We start from the raw sequence: 25,209 nt of genomic DNA, 5'->3' as shown, positions 1-25,209 counted from the left end.
TTTCAATTTGACGTACCCACTTGCGATTTCACATCGACCCATACCTTCTCTGCTACGAACCCATGCCTTCTTGGTCTTCTATGCACTCCTAGTGAACCCTAGCTTCTCACTGCCGAATTCATAACATCTAGGAATGATGCTAGGAATGAGAGAGAGAAACTAGGGAGATGGATTTCTGTCGGGGGAAGGTAGTGGTGGTGACGCTCGAGGTCTGGGGTGAGATGGAGATGGTGGCAGTGATGGAATGGTGGTGGTGATGAAGGTTCAGGCGGTTCTGCATTTTTGGGAAGAAGGGGAATTTGGGGAAAATAAAATTTGGGGAGAAGATGATTTGGTTAAGGTCGATGGGTATGGGTGATAGGGTGTGAGGCAGAGGTATCGAGGTTTGATGTCAGCGGTTGAAAGGCGATGGATCATCAACCTAGATGGAATCGGACGGCGCCCAGGACACATGATTAAGCGACCGTTGGATTGTGAGATACAACAAAGCTAACGGCTTAGATTGGAGTTAGGTACTATGATGTTTGACGGGAGCTTCAAGATTTGATGCTCGGTGATGAGGCACACGTTGGATGATGTGATGGATCCAATCTGACGGCTCTCATGGAAATGGGTATGGATATTGGAAATAGATTTGGGTAAGGGTTTTGGGCCTTGGGTATGCCAAGCCCATATCTTCTTTAAGGACAATTCTTCCTCTTCAAGCCCACTTCTAGTTGATCCGGCTCTTGCAAACATCATTCTTCGCTGCCTTTCAGCGGGAGTCTTTTCCGTTTCTTTACTCTTTTCGCTCTGTGAGTTAACCAGGCTTTATTTAGTACCTAAAAATGCAAAATTAATTGAGAAAAGTATTTATTCTTGAAAACAACGAAAACACAGAATATGGGATAAAATGGAGCGTTAGTGCACAAATGATGAGTTAAATGCCAATAAAAAGGTGCAAATATATACAATATTTGGCACTCATCAAATACCCCCAAACCTGAATTTTACTTGTCCTCAAGTAAAAGAAAACTAAGGAAATCCTCCCTATACCACTGTCGCTGGTCTCTCGATTGCATTTAGCGAATGCAATAAGCCTTTTAAACCACTAAGTGTCCCTAGTGGACGAGTTGAAGTCTCGTGAAGGTTTGCTTAGAACGTACCTACAAAGTTCTAGGACAAAATATAAGCTCAATTCCATGAAATGTGACATGTGCAAGACTATAAGCTCACAGAAAAATGGAGATGTCAATCTAGCTATCAAAGGCACAATCCTAGCACTGATAACAAATAAAGACATGTGATAGAGTGTAAAGTGTATCTACACATGTGTAAAGAAAGATCGGGTGTTATGACTACTAATCACCAAGAGATAGTTTCCCAGGCTAAGAACCGAGGTCGAAATCAAGCTAGCTGTCCGGATTTTACGAGAATTGTGAATGAGTTGGAGGTATTTCACAATTACTCGCGTTGTACATCAATGGCATACACCCTTCCTTGCTTATAACACAAAAACACAAAAGATGACTCTTTACATGACTCTTATTTACAATGACTACTCTCTTTTATTTTTGGAACTAGAGAGGATGGAATTGATCCAAAAACTTGGTGTGGTTTTAAAAGAACCTACAACTTAGACCTGCAAGTATACAGGGTCAGTTTTAGTGAGTGAGGTAAGAAGGGGTTTGTCCTCAGGGACTTGGTGTGTGTAGTTGAATCTAGGCTTTTGCTTAACTGATTTCAGAGAATTTTGGGCAGTGATTGAAAGAAAAAGCACAACAGTGCAAAGCAGTGTGTAAAGGAGCACAGATAAGACAGTGGAAGCAATGTGCAATGTTTAATAAACAAGAGCATGAATGAACTAAGGGTGTAAACAGTGAGAATGAGGGAACTAAGGTTATCGAATCCACCATTAAATCATACTATGTATTCAACAGATTATGATACTCTTGTCCTTTTAACAGATAAGGTAGAGGTGTCAAGTCTATTACTTACCTAAGGTGTTTCACCAATGGATGATTCAATAACAACTAAAATATCAATCCTAAGCACTAACTGTCTAACTAAAGCTCAACTAGTCAGAGGGTTCATAACAGTCTCTAAGGCATGAGTTGTGGTATAATCACATAGTTTTATCCTGACTACAATGCATACATGACATGCACTGTGAGAGCAAAATGTGACAAACCAAGATTGAAATTTTTCTAGAACAATTTGTGCATTCAAGAATCACACAAAGAACATATATAACATAGTACAAAGCTATGGTTTCATCTCAACCTTATCTTAGTGAACTAAAACATGATCAAATTATATTACTGGATGAAACAGATGAAATAGTAAAATTACAGAACACTAAAAGCTTGGTGCTCCGGCTAGCCCGGGCATACCCACACACACACAATACCATCTTCTATTTATAGTTTTACATGAAATCCCTAATTTCTAAACCCTAATTTTGAAAACCTAAAATTTGATTTGGGGATTTTCAATTTGACGTACCCACTTGCGATTTCACCTCGACCCATACCTTCTCTGCTACGAACCCATGCCTTCTTGGTCTTCTCTGCACTCCTAGTGAACCCTAGCTTCTCACTGCCGAATTCATAACATCTAGGAATGATGCTAGGAATGAGAGAGAGGGAAACTAGGGAGATGGATTTCTGTCAGGGGAAGGTAGTGGTGGTGACGCTCGAGGTCTGGGGTGAGATGGAGATGGTGGCAGTGATGGAATGGTGGTGGTGATGGAGGTTCAGGCGGTTCTGCATTTTTGGGAAGAAGGGGAATTTTGGGAAAAGAAAATTTGGGGAGAAGATGATTTGGTTAAGGTCGATGGGTATGGGTGATAGGGTGTGAGGCAGAGGTATCGAGGTTTGATGTCAGCGGTTGAAAGGCGATGGATCATCAACCTAGATGGAATCGGACGGCGCCCAGGACACAAGATTAAGCGACCGTTGGATTGTGAGATACAACAAAGCTAACGGCTTAGATTGGAGTTAGGTACTATGATGTTTGACAGGAGCTTCAAGATTTGATGCTCGGTGATGAGGCACACGTTGGATGATGTGATGGATCCAATCTGACGGCTCTCATGGAAATGGATATGGATATTGGAAATAGATTTGGGTAAGGGTTTTGGGCCTTGGGTATGCCAAGCCCATATCTTCTTTAAGGACAATTCTTCCTCTTCAAGCCCACTTCTAGTTGATCCGACTCTTGCAAACATCATTCTTCGCTGCCTTTCTGCGGGAGTCTTTTCCGTTTCTTTGCTCTTTTCGCTCCGTGAGTTAACCAGGCTTTATTTAGTACCTAAAAATGCAAAATTAATTGAGAAAAGTATTTATTCTTGAAAACAACGAAAACACAGAATATGGGATAAAATGGAGCGTTAGTGCACAAATGATGAGTTAAATGCCAATAAAAAGTTTCAAATATATACAATATTTGGCACTCATCAAATACCCCCAAACCTGAATTTTACTTGTCCTCAAGTAAAACAAAACTAAGGAAATCCTACCTATACCATTGTCGCTGGTCTCTCGATTGCATTTAGCGAATGCAATAAGCCTTTTAAACCACTAAGTGTCCCTAGTGGACGAGTTGAAGTCTCGTGAAGGTTTGCTTAGAACGTACCTACAAAGTTCTAGGACAAAATATAAGCTCAGATTCCATGAAATGTGACATGTGCAAGACAGTAGAAGCTCACAGCAAAATGGAGATGTCAATCTATCTATCAAAGGCAAAATCCTAGCACTGATAACAAATAAAGACATGTGATAAGAGTGTAAAGTGTATCTACACATGTGTAAAGAAAGATCGAATGTTATGACTACTAATCACCAAGAGATAGTTTCCCAGGCTAAGAACCGAGGTCGAAATCAAGCTAGCTGTCCGGATTTTACGAGAATTGTGAATGAGTTGGAGGTATTTCACAATTACTCGCGTTGTACATCAATGGCATACACCCTTCCTTGCTTATAACACAAAAACACAAAAGATGACTCTTTACATGACTCTTATTTACAATGACTACTCTCTTTTATTTTTGGAACAAGAGAGGATGGAATTAATAAATACTTTTTTTTTTTTGAGAAAAATATTTACAACATGGTAACTCTTTTGATACATAAGCAAAAAGAAACAAAAAATTACATGAAACTTTGCAAGAGGTAGCCCTTTTTGATGCACCCAGTTAAATTCGATGGTTGTCTTTCTTAATGTAACCTCCACCTTCTATCCCAACCAACCAAAGAACAAGCTAGTCAAGTTTCGTTCAGTATTCTAAAGTGATTGGTAATCGTGACTTCCGATAGAACACCTCAAGGATGAGGCTATACATGTATTGGTAGATCGTGCGCGTGCAAGTTTCTTATCACTATGTGAATTGTGCTAGAATCAGGGTGCCTAAATATCTAGACTAAGAATCCTTATGTTTACATACATGCACAAGAGTCAACATTTCAAGGTAAATGAGCTCCATTTTTATGTTTTTTTTTTCTTTTCGAATTTTTTTAATTTTTAATTTTGATTTTTTGATTTTTTTTTTCAAAAAGAAAGAGTTCTGTTTTCAATTATAGCATGTTATCAAAGTATCTACTTTTCACCCCCAAACCTAAACTAAACATTGTCCTCAATGTTTCAAAAGATAAACATGATTATAACACATACCATGAGAACGATGCTAAGTGTAGAAAAAGGAAATAGATTACCGGATATTGGCGAAAGAAAGTTTTGAACTCCATTATTCAAGGCAAAACCCAACAGTAACTCAACTGAATTCACATTGGGTTAGCACAATATATACAAGAAACATATGATTCCACTAAACATTACCTACCAGATTATATACAAACAATTCACTATATACATACAGTCTAAAGAGTTGAGGATCAACCCAAAAGACAAAGTGTTGAAACATAGACAGTTTCAAACAACTATAGCTGGACTGAAATGCGAGTGAGAGTGAAAAACCAAATGAATCACCCCCAAACCTATATTTTTCAACAGGTTTATCTTTAAGCACAAAATCTAGCAATTTTGGGGGTTCGGGATTCACCAGGTCTAACTCAAAATGGACTTTTTGCGGGATGGGCAAAGAAATGTATTCCAATTGTGGCTCCTTAAAAGTATTGTATTTTGATGCAAAATAGTCCAAAAGGACTTGGGAGGCACACAGTTCCAATCCTAGGTTGTGAATTTTCAGAAAAGTTGGTTTAAAAGTTTTGTTACAAACCAAATCTAGGTTGGGTGGAATAATCTCAATATGCGATTTAGGTAAGAAAGTTAGTACTTCTAAGTTATTTTCATGGATAAGATCAATAGTACCAACACATACTTTCCCTAAATCAGAAATTGGTAAATCATGCTCACATTCATCGAACAAAACATCAAGACCTAAATCGGTATCATGATTGTCCGTAGTACTCAAATCAACATCGAAAGAAATAACATTTTGTGACTTAGGCAAGGAATCATACACATCAAATTTGTTTTCATGCATATTAACATTAGTGTCTACAGAAGATTCAACTATTCCTATGTCATGCTCATCTTCGAAGAACAATTGTACAAGTACCATATCAATATCAAAATCATATGATTTGCTACGAGTATTAGAAGAAACAACATTCATGAAGGTCGAGGGCGAGAAGCCATATGTTACTGAACCAAAAGGTTCCACAATATTTTCATGTTCTTCTAACATACCATCATAATCTTCATAATCATCATCATGGTAACATGCATATTGGTCCTCATTAATAGTGGTGGTGTCATTAGTCGATTCATGTTCCTCTAAATTAGGTTCATATTCAACATCATTTACATGAATGGGACTAGACACTTCATTAGGGACAACATACATTTCCTCATGAATTTCCTCCTTTTGTAGGTGAAGCAAAATCTGATCTAAATATGCCTGAATTCGTGATATAGATCTAGCAAAGTTTTGCTCACTGAGTCTGAAAGCTTCTGTGGTGGAGTCTAAATTCATGGGAGTACAAAATTCTTCATGTTCAAATGGTGGTGAATGGTACATGTGTGCATGGTCATTAGGGTTTATAAAAGATTGATCGCAACCCTCAAAGGATTGATTATGGTCCCAATGACTACCAGCCTCACAATTTGTGGGCATTTCATAATTTGGATTTTCATGGGATTCTCTAAATTGCCTATAATCATGCAAAATATAGCAATATTTATCCGGGTGGTCTAAACCACCACATAAGGTACATGCATAGATTTCAGGTCGTCTATGTGAACTAGATGCTACAGATTTCTCATGTGTTTGCATTATTAAAGCAGTGATCCGAGCCTCTAACTGATTCACAAGTGACGAATGTGTGAGTTGGATATTGTCTAGATGTTCATTTTCACTCAATGGTGGATGATACATGTGTGAATAGTCATTAGGGTTTGCATATTGAGGTTCATGACCTACAGAAGGTCCATAATAATAATCCCTATAACTATTGACATCATGGTCTGTGGGAGGCTCATAAGGTGAATCTTGCCCGTAAGCTTCTCTAATAGATTTATTCCCAGTGGTAGACCAAAATCCAGACATGTTATGTTTATCAAACAATCACACAATTCAAAAAGAGAAATAAGGCCCACACTTTTCAGTTATGGGTTTCAAAAATTTGGTTTTTAGGCTTTAAAGGTAAAGCCTATTTGGGATTTTTGGTTAAAAAGAGGGTGAAAAATTTTGGTTTTTGAATGGGAGAAAACTTTTGGTTTAATTGGGAGAAAAAAAGAAAAATTTGGTTTTTTATTAATATTAGGAGAAAAACTTTGGTTTTAAAATTGGGAGCAAGCCCACATTGGTGGAGCAAGAATTTGGTTTTGAGTTGGGAGAAAACTTTTGCTTTTGTTGTTAGGAGCAAGCCCACATTGGTGGGAGAATTGTGCAGCCCAAAAGGAAGTTTTGAACGGGCCCAACTGTTGGGTTGGAAGTTGGTTTGAAATTTTTTTAACTTTTGAAGCTTGAGCCAAGCCCAGAGACACTTAATTAGAAGCCCAGAATTTCAAAAATACAAGCCCAACCGACAGTAAAGAAGGCCCAGTTGGTCTTTGCTAATGGGTTAGGCTTACTGGTTTGGAGGGAAACCCAGTTGGGCTTTTTATCCTCTTTTCTTTTGTTGCACAGCCCAGTTGGCCTTGTTCAGTCTTCCACTCCACAAACAGCATCCCAGTTGGGATTTGTTCTCTTGTTTCACATTGCACAGCCTAACAGAAGAGAAGTAGAAACCCAGCAGCAGAGGGGCAGCACCAACATTCCTAGCTTCACCAGCAACAACATCTTGGTGACAAGCCCAGCCCAGCAGCTTCAATCAGCTCACAACAGAGCACCAGTGGTACCGCAAGTATAAAACCGGGTTTAGGCGATTCCACAGATTGTCCTGCGCCTTTTCCTTCTTTAGCTTGTGCAGCAGAGATTTCAAGTACCTGCTAGCTCAACAAAATCCTTTAGTTCCCAGAATTGGACAATTGAAGCAAAGGTATAAAAATACTAACATTGAAAATTTCAGAGACGGGTCTCTGTAATATGGAATGCAGGGATGCTGGGACTGATGACAAATTTTCAGCAGCAATGAACTAGTACAACTATCTACACAGATTACAAATTCTTCACTATGAAATGTTTATGCTTGCATGAATAATTTAAGCGCCAGGGTAACAAGATGCCAGCAAAAAGGAGTTTCAGAATCACCACAGGTGAGAGATACAGAATATTAATGACTATCACTGCAACTAACTTCAGGAAGGTTTGGCAATGATGCAGTTTAAGCGAATGGGGTGATTGAAATTTACAACTTGCATTTAACTGGATGCGGAGTGTTCAAGCGAACTAGTTCGAAAGAAAACCAAAAGATGCTGATTGTATTCACAGATGGATTAATGCTTAACAGTTCAACTGCAACGGCAAGCTACATAATGTAATATTCAGGCTACAGATTGTAGTAACTAGAGAAGCTGAAAATAAAAACCTACAACTAAGATGGATATATTACAGATGCAAATTATAGGAACATATGAACTATACTACTGAGATGAGATTAACGAAAGTAAAACTAAGTTACAGGATGCAACTATAGATAGGGAAACAAGTTTCAAACTACAACAACTTCTACAGCTAATATGCAATAAGACAAGCTACAACTATAATGGCAGAAAATCTAACACATATATACAAGAATCATACTAAAAACAGTAAAGTGGAACTTTAAATCAGCTACACCGTCACCGAGTCCCCGGCAGCGGCGCCAAAAACTTGGTGTGGTTTTAAAAGAACCTACAACTTAGACCTGCAAGTATACAGGGCCAGTTGTAGTGAGTGAGGTAAGAAGGAGTTTGTCCTCAGGGACTTGGTGTGTGTAGTTGAATCTAGGCTTTTGCTTAACTGATTTCAGAGAATTTTGGGCAGTGATTGAAAGCAAAAAGCACAGCAGTGCAAAGCAGTGTGTAAAGGAGCACAAATAAGACAGTGGAAGCAATGTGCAATGTTTAATAAACAAGAGCATGAATGAACTAAGGGTGTAAACAGTGAGAATGAGGGAACTAAGGTTATCGAATCCACCATTAACTCATACTATGTATTCAACTGATTATGATACTCTTGTCCTTTTAACAGATAAGGTAGAGGTGTCAAGTCTATTACTTACCTAAGGTGTTTCACCAATGGATGATTCAATCACAACTAAAATATCAATCCTAAGCACTAACTGTCTAACTAAAGCTCAACTAGTCAGAGGGTTCATAACAGTCTCTAAGGCATGAGTTGTGGTATAATCACATAGTTTTATCCTAACTACAATGCATACATGACATGCACTGTGAGAGCAAAATGTGACAAACCAAGATTGAAATTCTTCTAGAACAATTTGAGCATTCAAGAATCACACAAACAACATACATAACATAGTACAAAGCTATGGTTTCATCTCAACCTTAGCTTAGTGAACTAAAACATGATCAAATTATACTACTGGATGAAACAGATGAAATAGTAAAATTACAGAACACTAAAAGCTTGGTGCTCCGGCTAGCCCGGGCATACCCACACACACACAATACCATCTTCTATTTATAGTTTTACATGAAATCCCTAATTTCTAAACCCTAATTTTGGAAACCTAAAATTTGATTTGGGGATTTTCAATTTGACGTACCCACTTGCGATTTCACCTCGACCCATACCTTATCTACTACGAGCCCATGCCTTCTTGGTCTTCTCTGCACTCCTAGTGAACCCTAGATTCTCACTGCCGAATTCATAGCATATAGGAATGATGCTAGGAATGAGAGAGAGGGAAATTAGGGAGATGGGTTTCTGTCGGGGGAAGGTAGTGGTGGTGACGCTCGAGGTCTGGGGTGAGATGGAGATGGTGGCATTGATGGAATGGTGGTGGTGATGGAGTTGCAGGAGATTCTGCATTTTTGGGAAGAAGGGGAATTTGGGGGAAAGAAAATTTGGGGAGAAGACGATTTGGTTAAGGTCGACGGGTATGGGTGATAGGGTGTGAGGCAGAGGTATCGAGGTTTGATGTCAGCGGCTTAAAGGCGATGGATCATCAACCTAAATGGAATCGGACGGCGCCCATGACACAAGATTAAGCGACTGTTGGATTGTGAGTTACAACGAAGCTAACGACTTAGATTGGAGTTAGGTACTATGATGTTTGACAGGAGCTTCAAGATTTGATGCTCGGTGATGAGGCGAACGTTGGATGATGTGATGGATCCAATCTGACGGCTCTCATGGAAATGGGTATGGATATTGGAAATGGATTTGGGTAAGGGTTTTGGGCCTTGGGTATGCCAAGCCCATATCTTCTTTAAGGACAATTCTTCCTCTTCAAGCCCACTTCTAGTTGATCCGGCTCTTGCAAACATCATTCTTCGCTGCCTTTCTGCGGGAGTCTTTGCTGTTTCTTTGCTCTTTTCGCTCCGTGAGTTAACCAGGCTTTATTTAGTACCTAAAAATACAAAATTAATTGAGAAAAGTATTTATTCTTGAAAACAACGAAAACACAGAATATGGGATAAAATGGAGCGTTAGTGCACAAATGATGAGTTAAATTCCAATAAAAAGGTGCAAATATATACAATATTTGGCACTCATAAATGGTCCATTACATATTTGAAGCCGAGAACTTGGATGCTATTGTGCAAAGATTTGAGCTTGTTTACAAGGTCGAGAAAATGGGAGGTTGTGCTGAAATGCAAATGAGCAGGTGGATACTGCAATGGAGGTTGAAGTGGTGTTGCTGTCATCAAGGGGATTGACATGGATATTGCAGATGAATTATGGTGGATGTTGTTGCAGTTACATGGATGCAAAAGATGGTGTTGTGTGCCAATGGGTTATTAAAGCTGTTGTTCTTGGTTTCCAGGATTAGGTGATACAATGGTGCATGTTGTGATAGATTGTGCATGGATTAATTGCAGGGAAGAAGTTGAGTGCTGCAATTGCGGCTGAAAGTCGCAGAAATGCAGTGATAGTGGGGTAGTTACGACTGCATATGGAGAATCAGAAGAACATAGTTTGTTATGGGTTGTGCCATGGATTGAAATGGATGTAGTGAACAAATGGAATGGCTGCGGCAGTGTACTTGGTGTTGGACAGCTGCAGAGTGAAATGCTTGTGGTGTTGCAGGCCAGATGCAGAGACGGTTGCTGCAACGTGAATTGATGTGCTGTGGAGCAGTTTTGAAGCTGCAGAAACAGCGCGAAAACGGAGCACAAATGGCGAGATGATGATACTAGACCGGGTTGTCGGATATTGGAACCGAGAGTGTGGATTGTATAGTTTCAGTGAATCATGAAGGGGGTATGATTTGGATGTAAGGTTTGGCGGCCGAGTATATGAGTTTGGAGCTACGCTTTTGGGTATGTTTCCGCAAGAATGAGATTTGGCTTAGATGGTACTTATGTGAATGTATGAACTGCACAGAAGTAGGGTTGAGTAGATAGAAGTATACACTTGCCTAGTGACAGTTTCCAATGACTTAGGTGACTGGAGACATTATCCGTCTACCGGATTCCAGCAATAGTGATCGGATTCCGGTCATGACGTCAGCAAGCCGGTGACCACTTTTGACACAATTTCCGGTTAAGTTATTTTCTACATGGGTTTGATGGGCTCGGTGGACTTATACCTCGTGGACATCTTTGTATTGGACTTTGGACTTTGAAGACTTAGTTTTGGAAAGAGGAAAAGCTACAAAAAAGTCTTCTACTTCTTTGGGGAGTATTTTCTACTTGGAACTTTGGAGACCGGAGATTCTACTAGGGTTTGCTTTCATTTATTTTTCATCTTCTTCAATTCATTTTTGATTATGATTATGATGAACTCAAAATCTATGAGTAGCTAAACACATGTTATTGGTTATGGGATAAAGGTTATTTCCAACATGTTATTTGATTCAATGAATTAGTTTTGTCTTAATACTTTATTGTTTATGATTCATTATTAATATTGCCGTATGATTTGAATGCTAGTTTGGTTGAGTCCGCAACCAATTAGATTAGTCTTCATCTCTATTGCTAGATTAGGGTTATTATACGAAAAAGTGATAATTCCTGATTGCAAGTAGCATAGTGCCATTATTACTTGTAGTGATACATCTCTTTAATAGCATATGAATCATAACCTTTGTTAAAACGAATTAGTGTTTTTACACGTTTGTTTGCATTGATTAGTCTTATTTCATAGAACTTATTGCTCTTAGGGAGTTAAACTTAATTGTACTTTTACACTTTAGGTTGCTTTCTATGTAGATTTCACAATAGCATCTTTTAATGTTGTTTGTGATAAAATCGGGAAATAAACGGGATACTCTTGCGATCAAGGTATCCTAGGACTTTTAGTAAATGAGAGATTAAAATTTCAATTCTAGTCATTGATGAAAATGCGTGTTTGTGAATGAAACTATCCCGTGACCAATATTTTCTCCTTATTGATTATTCAAGTTATTTTATTGCTTTCAATTTATTTTATTGTTTAGATAAAAACAAAAATCCCCCCATTGGTTACTAAGAAACTGAAATTTTATAACAACAAAAGCCTCTCTGTGGAAACAAACTCTTTCTTATCACATACTTCATTTAAATTTAGTTGAGTGAGAAAGTAAATTATTTTTAACGCATACGACAACGATCACCAGGTGGGTGCAAATAACCCGTAGTTCAATTGAGTCGGGTGTAAACATCCAAGTACTATCAACTTAAGTTACGTCGAGAAGCATTAGCTCAAGATGATGCTGCTGCCGGACAGAGTTCAGTCCAGCCACCAGACAGTGTTGTCGCCGCCGCCGCCAGGAGCCTCCTTCGCTGAAACTTGACGCCGCCAAACGCCGTCGGGTGAGGCCGCCGGCGACCTGCTACTGCACGGTGCCGGAACGTTGACGCAACCTGAGAAGATGACTTGATGTCATCGTGACGTCACCTGCTGGCGTTGTGATGACGTCATGGATGGTTGATCTAACGGCGTTATGATGAACAGTTAAGATTCACTCCCCACTGACGTCGTTACCTATCCGTTAACGGCGTTAATCTGTGATAGAATATTCTGTGAATATGCTGACGACATCGTAAACTGTGGCGAAATATTCTTTCTCAGAACAGAATATGCTGACGGCGTTAAAGGAATATTCTTTTATTCAAGAGAATATGCTGTTGACGTCATCCCTGCTGATGTCATCGACGACTAAGCTGCTGACTGAGTTTCTGTGGACGACTTTGCAGATTCTGATTGGCTCGTACTGCTGACTGTGTCAAATGCGCAACTGACGACGTGGCGCCTGCTTGCTTTGGGTATTTTGCATATGGGCTTTCATGTGTTGTGTTTATGAAGCCTAGTTAGCCATACTTGGCTAACAAGAGGAGCCTACGAGGCCCAATGAACAATATTTAGATAGTGAGGCTTAGTTAGCCTTGTTTAGCTAACAACCACAGGAGGAGCCTATCAGGCCCAACTAAGCATACTTAGCTAATAAGAGGAATCTTATTAGTCTCACATAAGACCATTTTGTTTTGAAACCATCATGGTCTCCCATTATTAGGCTTAAGTTATCCCACTTTGTGGCCCATCTTCTTGTATGAAGTATTATGATACAAACAGAGATCTTTTTGTTTGCCTTAATTGAACTTCATAACTTAAAGCTTTTCCAATGGAATGTATGTGAAGATAAATGTCTAAATCCACATGAGATATACATTGATTTTCCTAAAATTCTTCTCCAACCCCAACTTCTTAAACCCAATGTGAAGATAACATGGCTTGATTTTTGTTAGACATTGTCAAGGTGAATGCCAAGTTTTAGAGCTTCTCCAATGGTGGTTGTGTGTATTTCCTAGGTAGCAACACAAACAAGACATCCTCATTCCAATATTTCCTTAAATTTAGATGGGGAAAATAGTTCATCTCCAATGGTGTTGTTTGTGGATTAAATGCATTTTTATTTTTAGTAACTTTTAGATTTTATTAGAGCTAAAAAAGGTTGTTTAATTTGTTGTAATTAATTTTAGTAAACAAAAGCTTACTAGGATAGGTTGACATTGTCAAGGTGAATGTCAAGTTTTATACATTCATCTTGACAATGTCTAACAAAACTTAAGTCATGTTATCTTCACATTGATTTAAGAAGTTGGGGTTGGAGAAGAATTTTAGGAAAAATTAATGTATATCATATATGGACTTAGACATTTATCTTCACATACATTCCATTGGAGAAGCTCTTAGACATTCACCTTGACAATGTCAAGCTACCCTAGTAAAATTTTTCTTACTAAAATTAATTCAAATATTTTAAATAACCCTTTTTAGCTCTAATAAAATTTTAAAATTACTAAAGAAAAAACTTACATTTAGTAAAAAGATGATCATTAACAGCACCATAGGATGAATTATTTTTCCCCCTAAATTTAAGGAAAAATGGAATGAGAATGTCTTATTTGTGTTGCCACTTAGTAAACACACACAACAACCATTGGAGAAGCTCTTAATTGAACAATAGGGTGTAAATGGTTGTTTTGGGTTGACTGGTACTGAGGTTAAATATTAGTACTAGGGGTGCACATACCCTACCCATACCCGCCAATCCTACCCTACCCGCCAAATTTTTAACCATATCCTACCCTATCCACTATTTGGCGGGTAGGGTGGCGGGTAAAGATTTTCTTAACCGCCAGTAAACGGGTAGGGTGGCGGGTATAAGCCATATCCTACCCACCCTACCTAGGGGTGCACATACCCTACTCATACCCGCCAACCCTACCCTACCCGCCAGTTTTATAACCGTATCCTACCCTATCCATTATTTGGCGGGTAGGATGGTGGGTAAAGATTTTCTTAACCGCCAGTAAACGGGTAGGGTAGCGGGTATAGGCCATATCCTACCCACCCTACCCGTTGTGCAGCCCTAATTAGTACTGCACTTATTTTTTATTGCTGTCACAGAAGTTGAAGAAGTTAATTGAAGGTGGTGAACAATCAGTAGTATCTTCAAGATGGATTTAATTAGTGTTATTGAATTGGGTTTTAGATCTTCATCTTCTCTGTTAATATTCCTCTTGTCTTCATCGCCATCGTTGAATTACCATCATCAACAACAATAAATTTAGAATTGACTAAATTTTGACTTTCAGAAATGCATCACCAACAACAAATTTACCATCACCAGTATCAACTCTATGAAATTATCTCCTCGAAATTTATCTGAGAATGATTATTTTAATCTATCAGTTGCATTATGATGATAGTACTCACCATAATAATAATAATCATTGCAGAGAAGAAGTTTGGATTTACCTGCTTCAACTCTTATTAAAATGGGCTAGTGACAGCAGTCCAGGACGATCGGGAGAGAGGAAGAGCTCTGCGAATCGGGCGATATTGAGTCAACTCAATTTTTCCCCGATTCACAATTTTCAATAATCGTAGATCTTGATTGGTTTTGTTTCCCTTCTAAGCTCATAAATCAATTCTTTTCCTTTCCATAAATCAACTCTTTTGATTAATTTTTCTCCATGATCTGCTAATCTGCAGATCATGGGCTCTGATGGCAAATAGTACATAAAATCAAATTGTTCGCTGCTTATTTTGAGATTTGGTATCGATGAAATCGAAGAAGGTTTATTTAATCTGGAGATTTGCTTTTAAGGATTCACAGATAAAGGGATTTGGGGTATCGATGATTTTTTCAGCGAATTCAGGAAAAGGGAATAGAATAAAAAACGTTTGATATCCCAAGAATTTCTAGATAAAGGTTGTTTCTGTTCTCTTATTTCCTCAATCAGGTAATGCTCCTGCATCGTTTTTCAAGATGGTTTTTTTTTATTTTAGGTGTGCGAAGGCCTGTTTAAGCTATTATCTAGGTTTGAGTTAATTTAATTAGGGTTTGCAGAAGATTGATTAAATTATGAGTTAATGGCATCCTAATTTAATCATTATTGACATTTGTAAGATATGCTGATAGAAATCATGAACCTGGTGATTTCTTTCCCTGATTCCTAGTTGTTTTTTATGTTTAGCCTTTATATGCGGGTAGAACTCATAATTCTTTTCACATCTTTTTATTATCTCTGAAATACGCTAGTGTCTCTTGATTTCTTGCCCACCTTTCAGTCCCACTTTCTCTGATTTTTTTTCATTTTAATCCCTTATCAAGCCCTATAAATACCTTGAAAGATGAAGTTATTATTCATCCTTGTGTTGTGCTTGCTCTTATCAATAATAAAACCTTTCTTTCAAACCTCAACCCCACCTTTTTAATACATGGTAGCATATCTGTTGTTTTTGTGTATCACCATGTATGCAGTTTGGCATGGTGATGTTTCACAGTTAACTCAACAACTTCAACAATCCATGAATCTGAGCAATGGGAGGCAGTTTAATCTTAATGAAGTTATCCCAAATAGATTCCAAAACACCCATCTATTATGGACAAGCTGTCTGATAGGAATTTTCACAGAACCAATTGAGAGAAACTGTTGGGATGTGAAAAACACATTATTATTCCAGTGGAAGATTCAAGGGGGAATTTCAGTTAGGAAAGCTAGTGAGTGGGTTTATATTATAAGGTTTCAACATGATCATGAGATGCACAAGGTTTTAAGTTTAGCTACTAGAAGAGTATTTGGGGATCTCTTTAGCATAAAAAAATGGGATTAATTCTACTGATAATCTAATAACTTGGTATCCAACATAAGAGTTATTCTTTATAACTATAAAGAACCTGACACCAGCTCAAGTTTCTAGAGATAATCTAAGAAGATATCTTGCCTGCATGGGAAGTGTTTCTATCACAGTGAGGTACAACATTAGATTTCATCAAAGGATTAAGTTAAGTGTCAAGGCAGAAAATGAAATAAGTTTTGTTGATACTATTTATTTTGGATTTCATAACTTTCCCTTCAATTTATGTGATTTCTGTGAGCTGATTGGCCATAAGACCCAAGACTGCATGCAATACCACATGGCTGAACACCAAGCCGAGGTTCAACAAGCTCTAGCTTATGCAGCTTTGTTAGCTATGCAACAAGAAGTAGTCAACCAGCAAGAACAGATGCAACCAATGATGGTGCAGGAGGGCATGAAGTTTTCTGAAGATAGCCTTCCAGACACAACAGCAGATCAAGTGGCATCCGAGATCTGCAAATCATAGTTTGTGTCTTAATAATGTCCAAAGGGACACTTATATGTGGAAGATGATACAGAAAAGAGATAGACATGGAAATCCCTTTGTTTTTGCTAATGGTCTGAGGGGTGAAGCTTCAACATCTCAACAAGATAACAAGTCTGCATATATATGTTCAAAACTGGGCTCAGATGCAAAAAAATTTCCATTGGGATAACCCTCTACCAGCCCCTAAGAAACCAAGACTTGAAGATATTGACTTGAACATTGATTTGAATTTATCTCTAAGCATTGGCAGTCAATCAGAAACTAGGGAAATGGAGGTTATTGAACCAATTAGGTCAGTCAATGAATTTCCTCATCAATGATACAATGGAGAATCCTCTTCCAACATGATTGCTAGCCCATTTGAAGATCAACAAGATGGCAACAGAGAAGATATTTTAAAGTGATCCAAATCTCAATGATAGCAGCTGAACTGAGCCTCAAATTATTACATGTACAAAGCCTTCAGAGCCTGTGAGCTCCTATTTCTTGTATTTTGTCTGTTTTTTTGCTAGCTGGCTTGTCTGCTTTTGCTTTCAGTTGTATAATTAGGTTTATTTCTTGTGTTTTAGTAGCCTAGTTGTATTTTTCGCTTTTCCCTTTTGTAGCTAAATAGCGTTGCTCCTAGACTGTAAATCCTTTGCTTTCTAGCTGCTTAATACTACTGTTTCTTTTGTTAGCCTAGGACTTGGCCTTGCTTCCTTGTGTTAACTTTATTTTTGCACTAGCTCAGTATTCCTGTGATAACTAGTACTTGATTCCTTTGGCTTCTCTTAGTCTTTTTATCCTTTTTCCTTTTCTCTGCTTGTCCCCAATAATTTTGTATTCAGGTGCAGTTTTTCATTCACTCTCTTCTTTCAATTTAGACTGCAATTTATAGTGTCTCTGTGTTGATCTCCCATTATCCTCAAGACTTTTCAGTATCCCAGGATTACAATTTTTTACATTTTGGTGTGAGTTCTGTTGTCAATTTTTCTGAACTCTTTTCAATCAGATTCAAAGATTTTATCTGTCTTTTAAGCTTTCCCTTATTCTCTTTTCTCTTCCTAACTAGTGTCTCAATCCTTGTTACTCTAGGCGCTTTTAGAAAACTATTCTTTCTCTTAGGCTTCTCCTTTTGCTCTTTACTCTCTGTTCCCTAGCATGTACAAACATGAAACTCCTCTCATGGAATGTACAAGGTATTGGAACTCCAATAACTAGGGATCATTTAGACCACTTATGCAACTTTTATAAATCAGATATTATATTTATTTCTGAAACAAAAGCTCCATTCGATCGAATGGACTTCCTTATGAAAAATCTAAATTCCATAATTGGTTCATAATCCCGTCGGTGGGAATAGCTAAGGGGTTAGCAATTGCTTGGCATAATAATGTGGATTTAAAATTAGTCTCGGCTCACCTTAATGTTTGTCATTTTGAAGCAATAATCAGTGATAAAGAAATAGAAATTACATCTGTCTATGGTGCAATCGAAGCAGACGAAAAAATAGCCCAATGGTCTCATATTCAGAATATAGCGCAACAAGTTCAAAAACCATGGGTTATTATTGGAGACTTAAACATAACACTGGACCCAGGAGAAAAGCAAGGTGCCAACAATACGAGCTCAAGCAGTAAATCTTACATTAGACAGATAATAGACTCTCTGGGCCTACAAGATGCGGGATATGAAGGCGCTCCATTCACTTGGTCAAATAACAGAAGCGGAGATGCTAACATTTGCGAAAGGATATATCGAGCTCTAATATCATATCAATGGATACTATTATTCTCAAACACAAAGGTAAGTCACCTAACCAGAGTTGGCTCTGACCATACTCCCATCCTTTTAGATTCCAATTCGGAAACAAAAAAACTTCATAAGCCTTTTAGATGCCTTAGGTCATGGCTATCCCATCCATCTTTATCAACTATCGTTCAAGCGTCTTGGAATCTTCACTCTTCCAATTCCTCGGGCAAAAACTTCGCTTCAAATTTGAAATCTCTGTCCTCAGATCTAGCCCAGTGGAACTAAGATGTTTTTGGGAATATTCATAAAAATATAAAAACCTTAATACCAAAATAGATAACATCCACAAATCAGGAAATATCTCGTCCAAGATAGATACGCTCAAAAATCTCCAAGCTGAGCTAGGAAAATGGTACGAAATTAGAAATGACTACTACCATCAACTCTCAAAGAATTAAGGAACTTCGTTAAGTTTTCAATCTCCTAAACATATGAAGAGAACCTCGCACCACTTGACGTCACTCCTAAGCAGATGTGATGGCGAATCAGATGCCTCAGGGTCAGAAAGAGAACCTGAGAAAGCAGAGTAAGGGATATGAGTAGTCCAATGCCTTAGTTTCGCTTCGAGAATAGCCTACGCGCTAGTTAGTTCCTTCCCGATGGTAGAGCCAGATTACGTCATCCTGTGATCTCGAAGAGCCAGAAGTGCCAAAGCACAACAAGCCTACCCATCATCAAAGCAAAGCCCATGCAAGAATGACCTCATTGTCATGGAAGCCAGCGACGAAAGAAGTATAGGATAACGTTTTCCTGACCAACTCGATATCGAAAGGCAAGAACCACCGATTTACAAATCTCATTAGTGAGCGGACAAGCTGGAGAAGAAATTCGCCATAATAGGATAATCTAGAGTTGCAGATAAATTCTTCAAAGAATACGATTAAAATACCGAATATTTTCATGCCTCCGCTTCAAATAGCAAAAAAAATCAATGCAATTCATTCTCTCAGAGAACCATCAGGACTCTGGATTTCTGATAGAGACCAAATCAACTCCCTATTAATCAATCACTTCACTCAAATCAGAACCTCCCAAATACAAAACTACTTTGTAGACCTTGCGGAAATAATACAACCTTGTATTACGAACTCGAAAAACATAGATTTAATCAAAATTCCTTATACTGAGGAAATATGGACAACTCTTTCGAACATGAATCCTTGGGGTGCTCCGGGTCCGGACAGTTTCCAACCGGGTTTCTTCAAAGCTAATTGGGACGCCTTGGGTCCGGATATAATACTTTCTACGCAAGAATTCTTTAGAACAAGGATAATGGAAAATGATTTTAACCACTCCTTCATCACTCTCATGCAAAAAATCTCCAATCCTCAGACCCCAGCGGATTTCAGACCTATCAGCCTAAGCAATACTATCTACAAACTCATCTCAAAAATCTTATCTAATAGATTAAAACCCATTTTAAATAGGTTAATATCCCCAAATCAATCTGCCTTTCTTCCAGGGAGACAAATTACTGATAATATTATCATAGTCCATGAACTGCTTCACTCGATGAAAACTTCCAAGAAAACAAAACGGTTTTTTGCTCTCAAGATTGATCTTTCCAAGGCTTTTGATAGAGTCGATTGGCCTTTTATTTTAAAAGCTTTATATTCCTTTGGCTTTAGTGAGTTCTGGGTAAACCTCATATCTCAATGCATATCCACGACCTCCTATTCTATTTTTCTAAATGGCTCTCCGGGCCCTAATTTCTCTACCTCTAGGGGTTTGAGGCAAGGGGACCCCTTATCTCCATATATTTTTCTTCTTTGCATGGAGGTCCTCTATAGACTCCTAGAAAAATACACAATAGAAAATAAGATTTCGGGTATTAAAATAAACAAAGCTCCTACTATATCCCACCTATTCTTCGCCGACGACTGTTTTATTTTCGCCAAAGCGGATCTAGGGGAAGCAAAAATTTATTATATATTTTATCTAATTTTGGGGAAATCACGGATCAAATGGTAAATTTGCAAAATTCGGGATTTATTTCAGCCCAAAAATTCTCCCAAAACATGGAAAGATAATTGCAAAAATCATAAAAGTTCCCCTGATGACGAAAAAGGACAGGTATCTCGGAACTCCTCTCTTTTTCGATAAAAACAGAAATGAGAATTTTGAAACACTTCTTCAAAGATATTATAATACTCTTCAAGGTTGGAAAGCTAAGTTTTTATCGCAAGCAGGCATGACAGTTTTATTCCAATCCATTCTCCAAGCTTACCCAACATACCAGATGCAGATGCTAGCCCTTCCAAAAGAAACTCTAGATAAGCTTGACAAAATTCAAAGAGATTTTTGGTGGAAAAAAGATAAGCCTAAAGGAAAAGGTGGCTATATAAAAGCGTGGAAGGGCATGTGTAAACCAAAATCTCAAGGTGGATTAGGAATTAAGAATCCTCACAATTTCAATATAGCCCTTCTAACTAAGCTTGCTAGCAGAGTTATGACATAAAAGATCAATTATGGGTAAAATTATTAGAAGCGAAATACTATCATGATTCAAACCCATTTGAACCAACCAGAAACTATGAGCTATCTTGGATCTGGACTAGCATCCAAAAAGGTCTCAATATTAAAAGGAAATTTTGTCTGACAAGTGAAAGACGGTGCTAATACGAAGATCTGGGAAGACAGTTGGATACCAAATTCAGATATAATAAATAAACCAAGCGATAGAATCGATTCTATCCCTCAAAATTTCCAAGAGCTATTAAAGTTAGACAGTTCCTGGGATACTGGAAACTAAACGAGTATTTTACTCCAGAAATTAAGGAAATTTTTTTAGCAATCACCCCGAATAGAAATAAAAAATATCGGATTAGATGGAAGCACCATATTTCTGGGAATTTCTCGGCAAAAAATATTACAACTACCTTATTAATAGAAATAGTAACAATGAGGAGGATATTATTTTTCCGTGGAAAAAACTTGGAAATTGCAGGCAATCCCTCGGATAAGACTATTTATTTGGAAATTGGTTCAAAAAGCTCTTCCGACCAATAGCAGACTAACAACTCACAACTCTGAAATCTCTCCGGAGTGTCCTTTATGTGATAACCAAATATCGAGACTGAAGACCATTTTTTTTTTGAAAATGTCATTTTCCTATGTCGATTTGGTTTGTCTGTGATTTGAACATGGTTAACTAGCAAATCAACACGGATTCTATTGTTAAGTGGGTTGAAATTTGGATATCTGATCCTAAATTCGCCAATTTATGTGATCAAATCGCAACAATCATCTGGTTCCTATGGAAATATAGATGTGAGGTAATTTTTAGAAAAACCAACCTAGATCCTTATTCTTTAATTCAACAGATTAAAAATTTCATTCAATCCCAACCGCACAAAAAAGAAAAAATTTACAAAGATATTCAGAAAAAGAAAGCATCTAAACCCGCTTGGAACACTTTCAAAGAGGATTGGATAATTTTTACTGATGCGTCCTTTAATAAGGAGAACTTATCAATGGGCTACGCTTTCATTCTTTACTCGGTCGAACAAGAAGCTTTTATGCACCTGTCTGCAGGCTCAGATTGGGCGTCCTCGGCCTTACCTGCAGAAGCAAAATCTCTATTAATTGCCTTAAAATGGCTAGAGGATAATATTCTCTCAAGTGTCGTTATTGCTACTGATTGTAAAGTTCTAGCGGATAGAATTATTAAAAAAGGATCAGATACTTCTTGGACATCAGAGATTTCTATTGAAGAAACTACTTCTATTCTAGGAAGACTTCCACAGGCTAAGGTAAAATTTATAAACAGGGATCACAATGTTGCAGCGGACTCAGTGGCAAAAGAAGCAAGGATCAGAAGACTACAACACATGTCGAAACACTTGCATCAGCAAGTGCAAAAAGAAAGTATTCTTTCTAACAAATTCGGAAAAAAATGAAATTGTAGACTTTCTGTACTATATTGCTTAATTAATATAATCTCGTCTTTTATAAAAAAAAACAACTCTTGTTAAAATGATTCCCCCTATTTCCAATTCAAACGTTTAGTGGTGATGGTTAGGGTGTTAGTGGTGATCTGATGGAGAATAATGGGTAGGAGTTTGTTTTAGTTTTGAGTTATTGTTGCTGCAAAAGTTAGGTACTAATTTGTTTCAGTTTTGGACACAGTTTGACACTGTAAAAATAGGTGAACGGAGGTGCTAATGTCATTGGTTATTGTTGATAAATGACTATGTATTAACGAGATTTTTTAGAATCCTAATACTAGCTGCTTGTTAACCCAATATTAGTTTACAATAATGACTTAAAAGAAAGATAATCATAAGAGCTGTCGTCCGTTATTCCTCAGTAGCTCAGTGGTAGAGCGGTCTGCTGTTAGCTCCTGTTGAATAAAATATAAAGAGAGCCAAGCAAACATCAAAGAGACCTCTCCATGCATTTCCAGTTAAGCAATCAAGTGTTTCTTAAAAGTACACAACCAAGCTCACTCCACCACCAGTCCGTTAGATGTGTTTCAGTAGATTAAATCAGACTGTTAGAAGCGTTTTGCTAGATTTTTAGTCACACGTGTGACACACGTGCTAACGGTAACTAAAGATATTAACTAAATTGAATATTAATTAAATTTAAAATTTATTTGATAACGGTTAAGACGGTCAACTACAGTCATGGGACCCAAACTCTAATATTGAAATTTCTGGGACCCAAACACAATACTGGTTACAAAGTTGGGATCCAAAGTAAAAATATCCCTAAAAAGTTTTAGCGATAACGTATATCATGCACGAGTTCTCTTTTGCATGATTTATAATTAGCGATGGCTTTTTCCGTCCTAGTTCATTCATTCTAGGTGTTATGGACTCATCCTATTATATGTAATTTTTCTTCTTATGATTCTTACACCTTCTATTTTATTGTGTTCATCCAAACAAGATGTCAATGACAATTTCAAGACTGTTATTAAGTTTGATTGTGGTGTTTGTTGTTTATCTTCGTACTACTAACATTGTATTTTCCTATGTTCGTCCACCTCTTGGAGATGACATTTTCATCTGCAAGGTAGTCCGTGATATTTCTTCAATGTCTCCTCAACATGTATATGTAAATGCTTACTGATATACCGATAGGAAGACATCAAGTTTTAGAATTATATAATTATTACGAGATTACACAATCTAAAATTTGCGTTGTGACTGATAAAATTATGTAACCAATATACAATTTTTTATTTTCTATGTTAAATATTTGCAGGTTCATATTTGTTTAGTAGGTCAAGATAAAATGTGTGTAATTTGGATTACAAATGCTCATGGAACTTTGTGAAAAGTATAATATCGTATTATGAAGGAAATTACAATTTATCTGCGATAGGGAGTACTTATTTGTATAAATATCGTATCTAACATTTAGGAGAAATCCACGATGTTGTCATCGGTCTACTGACACCTGACTCTGTATACTACCACCAATTGAATCGAATTCGGATTGTGTATTCAGTTTCAAAACCCCACCAGCTCAATTCCCTATCAAGTTCATCGTTGTAGGTAAATGTGTACACAACTTATCTTTGTATCGGGTTTATGGCTGCACTTTCATTTAATGAAGCACTAATTAAGGGTGAAAATGTATGTAGGTGATATTGGTCAAACGGGATGGACAACCACACCTTAAATCACATAGAAGCACCGAGTTATAATGTAATGCTTTTACCAGGAGACTTGGCTTACGAAGATTATTACCAACCACCATGAGATCATTTGGACAAACAGTAGAATCACTAGCAAGTCGACGCCTATGGATGGTAACACAAGGGAATCATAAAAATGAGTATATTGCAATATTTTATCCTAAATCATTTGCAGCATATAACGCAAGATGGCATATGCCCTTCGAAGAAAGTGGTTCTGCTTCAAACTTGTACTACTCCTTTGATGTTGCAAGGATTCATGTCATCATGTTACGGTCTTATACAAGATCTGGATCTGAGTCGGTTGAATATAAATGGCTTCAAGCTGATTTGGATATTGTCGATAGGAATAGAATACCATGGTTAATTGTAATTGTCCATGCACCGTGGTACACAACGAATATAAATCATCAATTAGGATTTGCATCTGTTGGACTGAAAAATGAAATGGAAGATTTGATTTATGAGGCTCGAGTTGATATTGTTTTCACTGGCCATGTTCATTCCTACAAGCGATTTTTAAATTACTAACTCTTTATGCGTTATTAATATGTTCGTTCTGATGAACCTTTCTATACAAATGAGTTAATATATAATTGCAGCAGAAAATGGTTTGTTCCCGGATCAGATGAAGAAAATCAATTCAGTGGATTAGATTGGCCGAAGGTTCTAAATACAATGAGCCTATGAAGTTATTCTAGCATGCACGCTACTTCCGTGCTTGTTGCTCAATGCTCACATCTGTGATGTGAAATGGACATATGAACCTTATGTCCTCCAATGGGAATATCCCGTTCAAACGAATACCCGTTCCTAGGGAGCCTGTGCAGGTTTTGCAAAGTACATTATTTGGTCATGCACTTTTGTTGAAATATAAATAGGTACAAATGTACGTTGAGCTGTCTTGTTGTTGTCAATTAGGTACGAGTTACCGAATAATATGCAATTACTTTTTCATGGTCGTAGAGTCGGGTTTATGTTGAAAAAGCAACAAATCCAATACATATTACAATCGACAATGGTGGAAACCGTGAAGGGATTTCTGACAAGTAAGTCGATAATGCAGCAAATCTTATAATTATTTTTGTTGTTGGTATATAA

At 37.6% G+C, this 25,209-nt stretch overlaps 1 pseudogene; it reads left to right on the top strand.

Moving 5' to 3' along the window:
* The first annotated feature begins 21,934 nt into the window (after positions 1 to 21,934).
* Positions 21,935 to 25,209, top strand: LOC113332800 (annotated as a pseudogene).

The sequence above is a fragment of the Papaver somniferum genome, unplaced genomic scaffold, assembly GCF_003573695.1.
Source record: "Papaver somniferum cultivar HN1 unplaced genomic scaffold, ASM357369v1 unplaced-scaffold_132, whole genome shotgun sequence".
NCBI lineage: Eukaryota > Viridiplantae > Streptophyta > Magnoliopsida > Ranunculales > Papaveraceae > Papaver > Papaver somniferum.
Note: the sequence above shows the minus strand (reverse complement) of the source record. Positions and strands in the feature narration are given on the sequence as shown.